We start from the raw sequence: 9,174 nt of genomic DNA, 5'->3' as shown, positions 1-9,174 counted from the left end.
ATGCATATCGTCTGCTATTTACTGAAATGAAATAACTCAATTTAGAAAATTTTTAATATATACATATAATTTAACCTATTTAACATATATACTGCGTTTGGCAATGCAAATTGATCATTATTTTACTCGTAATGTAGCCAACGCTACAATAACAAATAATTTTATTTATTTTGCCTTAAACAGTTGGGGTAAATATATTGGATAAAATTTCAGCTCGCATTTTATATGTTGCCGATGTAATTGTGTGTAATATCTATGTACTAATTACTTTTACTGATTAGTCTTCTAATTTTATTTTTTGAGGGTTGCCATTTTTTAAGATGGGTACATTTTGTTTTGGTTTTATAATTTTATTTTTTATTCGTATTTTATTTGTATTTTCTTTTTCAGACTCATCTAATTATATTGTTGAAATCAGTTGTGTGCCTTTTTCTTTTTTCGTCGTTTATTCGAAGTTTTGCTTCTTCAATTCTGAAATGTCCTGACTTGTGATAGGACATATTTTAATATAATGTGGTCCTTTATAATTGCTCTCCTCAACGACAACAATACATACACAATTATTAAAAGAGATCCTATAAAAAAATTAATTAATAATCTCCACGATTGACATGCGTAACATGACCTAATGACATGCGTAACAGCGTCGTTTATAAAATTTCATATGAAAATTGTGACGCCTCATACGTAGGATAGACCAGCAAACTTCTAAAAACACGCATTTCTGAACACCATAAACATATAAACAGGAATACAACACAATGTTCGGTAATCATAGAACATAGATTAACAAATCATGATTTTGCATGGGATAAGAGGGAAATTTTGGATGAAGAACATATATTTGAAAAGTGTTTAATATCCGAAATAATTTTTATTAAAAGACAAAAAAATAAGTTAAACATGCAGAGCGATACTGAAGGTTTACATGACACTTTTTTAACAACGGTGGAGAGATTACCACAGATTTAATTTCCGCGATTTTTAGCTTATTTCCCCACATCGATCGACATACGAATACAGTGTTTCTTGTATTGTTTACACTCACAATGTCAAGCGACACCGAATCTTAGCATTTATTTTAATTTGATAGTTGTGTCTTGCCCACGGTCATTGGCTGTTACTCTTTTATCGAGATGGATGGGGTGAGTTTTTTTGGCTTTTAATTAATTAATGAATCTACCATTCACCACTCTCATGGACATACAACTCTTTGTTGTTTTTTTTTAAAAAAAGGTTTTGCATCTCGCGTTTTTCTTTCCAAAGAACGTGTGACCTGCTCTTTTGCGGTAGCAATCGGAGGAATTCTTATTGCTCCATCCGTTTACTAGTCAATGGCTATGGAGGATTGCACCGAATGTTCTTTCGTTCCTGTATATATCTTTAATGTAAAGAAATGTGTGCTTTGTTAATTTCTTGTATTAACGGACTACATATTTTGTTAATTCTTTTATTATTTTGTGTTTTTGACAGTTAACTGAAGAAGTTCCAAAACATGGACCGAAACGTCTGAAATATATTACTGGATATAAAAAAGTTATATATTGCGCATCATTTACCGCGCTCGGCTCTTTATTAGCCCGTTTCTTTTCCATTGTTAGTTTAATCTAATAGAGCCTTCATTAATTATATCACTTTGTAGATCACACAGTTCTAACTGAAAATCTACACTCTGTTCAATTATTGAAATTGTTCGAGGATTTTCGTAAAGTAAAAGATCTTTCTTCAACTTTTTAAAATCACGAAATCGATGATCAAATTGTGCAATTAATTCATTGATAAGATGCACTTATTTTTTAAAGTCGCATTTCGTATCATATTTTTTAACGAGAATTTTGCAAGAAAAAAAGAAAAGAAAACTATTTTTTTACAAATAATTTAAAAATATTTTTAATTTTGTGCGGAACGAATCGACATGACATTAACTCGGATACCGTTTGAATAGTCTGTTGTAGCTTTAAATTTGAAGTATTTAGGTGACAAGTTAAATCTGTGATGAAAGCTAATTCCGAAAGTGATTCCACGTCTTCAAAAAATGATTTAAATGTTTCTAGTTTTGCTATGCACTTTTGTTGTATGAAAAGATATATTTCTTTTCTTATAGAAAAAAATTTTTGCAAAGTTTTTCCGGCACTTAAGCATCGGACTTCACAGTAAAGTGGTATGTCTATGTAAATTGTATCATACTCTTCGAGGAAATTTTGAAATTTGCGATGAAGCAGGGATTTGTTTTCACCTTTAATTGCATTTACAATTGCTGTTACGGTCTGCATAATGGTAGATAGTTTCATAGCTTTCCCGCATAAAACTTTCTGATATATAATACAATGAAATATAGGAAATTTTAATTTCTTTGCTTTAATTGATCTAAAAGTTCTAATTTTGGATCTTACCACTGATTTAGCACTATCTGTTACTATACACGAACATTTTGCAAAATCGCAATTAAATTTGTTTAAAGTAATCTCCCGTGCTTTGTAAATGTCAATACCGGTTATTGTAGCATGTAATGACACGAAATCTAACATTTCTTTGGTACACGAAAAATCTTGCACAATTTGCGCAAGAAATGCTTAATTGGCTTACGTGTTGAACACCGTGCTCTCATCGAGGCACAATAAAAAATAAGTGCATGTATTTAATAATTATTTTAATTTTTGTTCTATAGAATTGGCTATCATAATAATTCTTGATCTTACCGTGTCACGAGAAAGTGGAACGTTATTAAGTGTCACAGTATTTCCAAATGTTGTCACTGCTGCAAGAATACACTCTTTTATGAAGACACCGTCGGTAAACGATTTTGAATGTTTCGCAATTAGATATGAAATGGCATACGAGGCACGAATTGTTTTATCTTGAATATCTTTATCTTCATTATCACAAATGTTCGAAATTGCACCAAAACGTTACTGATACACTAATTTTAATGTTGCAATTACAGCAAATTTTTCGTGTCCTGCAAATGCTGAATATTCGTTTAAATGTTTATGATTATGAGTGCTTTCCAGCTACGGAACACAGTGAGACACTGTGTTACACAGTGTTACATAGTGTCGACTTGTAGCTGGAATGCTATTTAGCTATTTCATTTCACCACCAGAGTGCAGGGCAGTCACTTTACAATATTTATCACTAAATTTACCGATGTATATGTACAATTATGTTTAATAATTTGTAATAATTAAAAATCGCAAGTTTTTTTCTACAATTATTCAAATTACATAATTATTTTCGTGCAAAAAGTGATTAAAAGAAAGAAACGCGCGTAAGCATCCATTTAATTTAAGAACTTTTAACTATATATCTCCTAACTATATCTCCTAGCTCTATTAATTTTCATTAATTATAAATAAAATAATTATTTTTTAAACTATGAGACTATATTCCTAAACTTGCCCAAACAATTTTTTAATGATTGCATAATAAATAAAAATAAGAAATATTAAACTTATATATTTGTTATATTATTATAATTGTTATATGTATATAACTAATACTTATAATTAAATATATGGTTTCTTTTTTCAATACAAATATTCATTTTATGCATGTTAAAATATACATGTTTTATTTAATTTTTTTGTACATTTTACAAAGATTACATAATACTGATGAATGACACATATTATTAGAAATGCATGTTAAATACGCATATGTTTTTAAAAACATAATTTTTATAATTAATATAACTAAACATTTTATATAGTGATATGTAAACATAGTTAAAATATATATTATAAACATAACTAAACAGATAATCATTTAAAAATTATTAATACTTTATTAAAGTTTTAAACTATAGAAATAAAAATAATTGATTTTTGTGTATTTTTTATATTATTTTATATTATTTATTCTATACTTATAGTTAATTTGTACTTTATTTGGAATCTTTAAACTATTTAAAAGAAACTAGTGAAAAAGTACATTAATTTTATAATAATCGATATTATAAACAATGAAAAAAGTAACATTGGAAAGCTATCCACATAAAATAATATAAATAAAGGTTGCATAATTAACAAAAAATATTGTTAAAAGATTTTTCACGAAACGACAGTGTTTGATAAAATGTTTAAAAATAGTATTCAATTATTTCAAAAATAAACTTTTACCAACTTATATAAAAAATTTAATAATTAGAATACTTATAAATGAGCTTCTTTAAATATTTTTAACTATTTTACTTTTAAAAACGTTTAAAAAATTAATTTTATGCCAAAGATTAATGTAATTTAAACTTAATTTTAAACTTAAACTTCTACGGAAATAACTTTATTTTATAATTATACGTAATCTATTATGAATCTACGTATTAATTAGGTCAACTCCACATTGAAACACAGCTTAAGAAACAGTCTTTAAAATTATTAATGATCGAATATATTGACTTGAATTCGTCACTTTCTAATTGCGGAACTTAGTATTTTAAAAGTAATATTGCTTATATATATATATATATATATATATATATATATATATATATATATATATATATGTACATACACTGTTTCTTAATGATTAAGTAATATTATGCAAACTAAATTAATTCATCAAAAATAATGATTTGAGAAATTATCAAAACATTGTTTTTTACTATAAAAATTATAAATTCTGTTTTCTTTTCACAAATTTTTCAAAATTAAATGTGATTAGAAAAAATATTGGTTAAATACATTTTTTACACAAAATTGCACTTGAATTGTGTGTAAAAATGATAATTATATATTGTGTGTGTGTGTGTGTGTGTTGTGTGTGTAAATTATATATATATAATTATCATTTTTTCTGCACACAATTCAAATGCAATTTTTTATGTACAAAATATATTAAACCAATATATATATTCTAATCACATATTTAATTTTGAAAAATTTGTAAAAAGGAAACAGAGTTTATATAAAAATTCTTCTTTATAATAAAAAAACATTTATATATATATAATTTCCCAAATCATTATCTTTGGTGAATTAACTTACTTTTGCATAATACTAAACTATTAAGCTTTGTCTAAATCTACTCATAATTTGTTTCTCTTTGCTTTGTTTCTCTTGTGAATCTTTGTTTAGCAAAACGCAACCAATCACTTGCAGCTTCATCAAATTCTTTTTAGGTATAATTTGTGTGCATACCTAACACTACTTCTCTCATATGTTTTATGAGACATAAAGAAGCAACTCCAAAATTTTCTTTACGACGATTTTCTTTGCTATGTTCGTGGAAATTACCTTTTTACGAACATAGCAAAGCACATTCATTTGTAAGAACTTGTGATAATGTATTTCTAATAATTTCACGCGCAGTATGACCACCAATTCTTCGGATAAAAGTTTTATATTCGCTGATAAATGTTTCTCCTTCATTTTTTAATTTTTCTTCTATTTGGACAATTTCATTAATAGTTTTCAAAGGTAAGCACTTCGTTACTCGATCTGTAGAACAACTGGTAATACTCCTGGCGTAATATCATCTATACGTTGTTGAAGATTTGTAAAGTGAATGTCAGATGCTGTAACCATTCTCTTTAACGTCTGAACGTTTTCTGAAATCAAAAATGTGTAATAAATAAAATTTTTGGGTATAATTTGTGTGCATACAATAATGAAATTATAAATAAAACATTGTATTGCTAATGTCCTATAATATTAATTTTGCGAGTTTCAAAGATATTTATCTCTCATCAAAAATACATAAATGTTTAAATCGACTAAGTAAATTTACATCCTACTAGATAATTTTGACATCCTTTTACCTTGTGTTTTTATAACTGTTGACATTATGTCATCTCTTGTTTTGCGCATTTCCCGTTGCATTTTATGTATCTCCTCTTTAATTTGTTGCATATTATATGCTACATTTTTTATTCATCGATCTTAATTTGTGACGAAGAAATTGATGAACGTTCAGGTGTATCTCTTCTACAATAATTTTCTCTTCCGGCTTCTATATAAATATATTATATATGTATAAATGTATAAATATAATGAATAACAACAATCAGTATAAAGAATTAATTTTTAATTTTTTAACTACATTTACTATCATCATTATTTTCATCGTAAGTCGATTGAATTGACTGTGATAACAATTCTGTCTGATCGATTATTTGATTATTAGTATCTGGCCATTGAGGTAGTTCAGGTTTCTTTTTTTTTCAACTTTTTGCGTTTTGTTATTATTATTATTATTATCCGAGCCGCTGCTATCTGGATGTATATCTCAGGTAGACTTTTTTTTATGGCTTTTGTTTTGACTTTTTTAACCCTCGTCTTCTTTATTTTCTTCGGACTCGCTATCAGAATAAATTTTATTAGGAATTCTAGTTCTAAAACCTTTTCCTAATTGGGATTCTTCGCAAGAAGTATAATTCTTATCTTCTGCAGCTTTTCGTGCTTTTTCAACAGTTGCTAAACAGTTGAAACAAGAAGAATTAAATAAATGGAAGAATTGATTTGCAAAAGTAGAAACTAACAGAATTATTATAATATTATCAAATTACTATATATCTGGCTGCGTTCCAAAATGTCATTCGGATGCATTCCCTCTCTCTCTATATATATCACTCAGCGCTGAGTGATATAGAGAGAAAGAGGAAATGACGGAGAGAAAGAGGAAATTCGAATAACATTTTGAAATTCAGCCATAATATATAGTAAAAATACCAAAAAAACTTTATTGATTGATATTGTGATCAATTTATTAACTAACCTATCAGAAATAAAAAAAGTTCTTACCACAGTATTTTTCTACATTTACTGGAAGTAACTGCCACGTCTGAACATCAGGATCGATACATTTGGATATTAGAGATGGTACATTTTTCATATTATTTGGTGGCCACCAACACAAATAATTATTGCCATCATCTTTTTGAAGCCAATTTGTGGGTACTTCAGATACAAGTTCATCATCATAAAATGTAACAACTGCATAAGCCATTATTCTAAATGTAGAAAAATTATTGTATTATTATGGATTATACACACACATTGTTGTTTGTTTTAATATTTTAATATAAAATATAATAATATTATGCGTAAAGTAATATATTTTAATAATGAAATCTTTAACATTTTATCAAAATAAATAAAAATATATAAATGATAGGTTATGAAATTAGGTTATGAAATACATTAAGATTATTTTTAAGTTTTTCAGGATTCATTAAATAAAATTAAACTAAATTTGATGTAATATAAAAAAGGGAATGATGAAGATATACATATATTATTTAAATTTAAAAAAAATAATAAATAACAAAATTATACCTGTCGTATTCACTTCTCGTGAATCTGGTGAAGCAAAATCTGGTGAAGCAAAAGAGAACGATACACACAGTAGCGACACTACTAAACATATACTTAAAAAAGCGGCAGATTAAAATTAATAAAACAATATATACATTTTATATTTATGTTAAACATAATACGTTGTTGAATTCGTGAATATATAAGCAAAAATAATTTATTTTTATTGTTTCAAATATATAAAATATTACATAAACCATAATACGAAAAATATATATGAAAAAATACTTCCATAAACGTTATATATAATATAAATTTATATTATCATATAATATAAATAAATTTTAATTATAATTATTAATTTAATATTTTGAATATTAATATTATTTTATAAATAAAACAAAAGGCTACAATATAAAAGAATTAAATTGAATGATGTATTAGAGGAATTATGATTTGTTTGTTAGAATGGGTTAACTTAAAACATTTTTCTCGTATTTGTGAAGAAGAAATTATTACATTATTAACAATGCCGGAGTCACTAATTATAGAAATATTCAAATTTTTGGAGTTACATGGTTTTATAAATAATGGTTCCGTTATCATAAATTTATCACCACAAAATTTCAAAGTTTTGTTTGACATAAATATTTTTTTTACTATTAAAATTGAATTATCTTTTAGCAAACATACATTGTTTGGTTCTTTAAAAGAAATTGTAAATTCTTGAAAATCTACTGAAATAATTCTAGATTTAAGTTTAGAAAAATGAATAATTGGATATAATTTATCAAATTCTTTTACATTTGGACATCGATTTTCTTCATTAATTCGATTAACTAATTGTTCAAGAGGTTTTGGTGAATTTTGAATTTTAAGTTTTAAAATTCTTAAATAGTTCTCAAATTGAAAACAGCTAAATTTATCTAAACAGTCAAAAGTCTTTACTTCATTAGCTAAATGTGATAAATTATGAACATTATATGACATATATTGTCGACCATATAACTCCTCATAATGAGAAACAAAATAAATTAATAAATTATGAGCGTATTGATTTAATGTAAAACATAATTCCGGATGACAAAATTCTTATGGCTACACTTAAAATAAGAAAATGTTCGTAATATTCTGCAGACATCACTGACTTTAGAATTACAGGGCCAATATATAATAAAAATAATCTTAATTCCGTAGCTTTCCATTTGTCCACTTCGTGTAAACTGCGTGGCAGTCGCGAAAATTCACATGGAATGGATGTTCTCAACGCTAATAATGTTTTAGAAAGATAATTTTGATGATCTTTAGAAAAGCGTACATTTTTAAATCCTTTAGTCCAAAATTGAAGGAATTTTTTCATTATTCCTAAACACACTAAATGCATGTAATCTAATGCAACTTGCGAAATCATATTAATTTTCAGCGATTCTAAAATAGATGTCCCGATATGATGCTCTTCTTGTTGTTTTTTTTCGAAATGATTCATCTGTTCTCAACGGGCAATTAAATTCAGGAAAAATAATAGAATTAATATACTTTCCTTCCTGCACACATTTACTGCAGCCAAAGTAACCTGAATGATTTTTTATATAAGTTACAAATGCTTTTGCTGGAGCATCACAAACAATTCCTTTAACTAAAACTTTGCAAGTTTTTCCATTATAATTAATACCATGTTCCTCAAGTAAAATAAGTTCACTAATTAATGGATTTAAATACTGATTTGCATCATTCGGTTTTGACATACCATGGTACACGCCAGCGACAAATAGTTTTGTACGGATATTAAAAATAGAAATTAAAATAGGCCAAAATTGACTCGTTGAACTCTTCGATATTGATAAGCCATCAACATTAATTAATATATCAATATTAGTGCTTGGACATACCTTGAAGTATTTTGTTATTGATCGTAGAAGACCAT

Source organism: Prenolepis imparis, unplaced genomic scaffold (genome assembly GCF_030444845.1).
Source record: "Prenolepis imparis isolate NDT839.2.m4 unplaced genomic scaffold, iyPreImpa1.0 SCAF_1, whole genome shotgun sequence".
Lineage (NCBI taxonomy): Eukaryota > Metazoa > Arthropoda > Insecta > Hymenoptera > Formicidae > Prenolepis > Prenolepis imparis.
Note: the sequence above shows the minus strand (reverse complement) of the source record.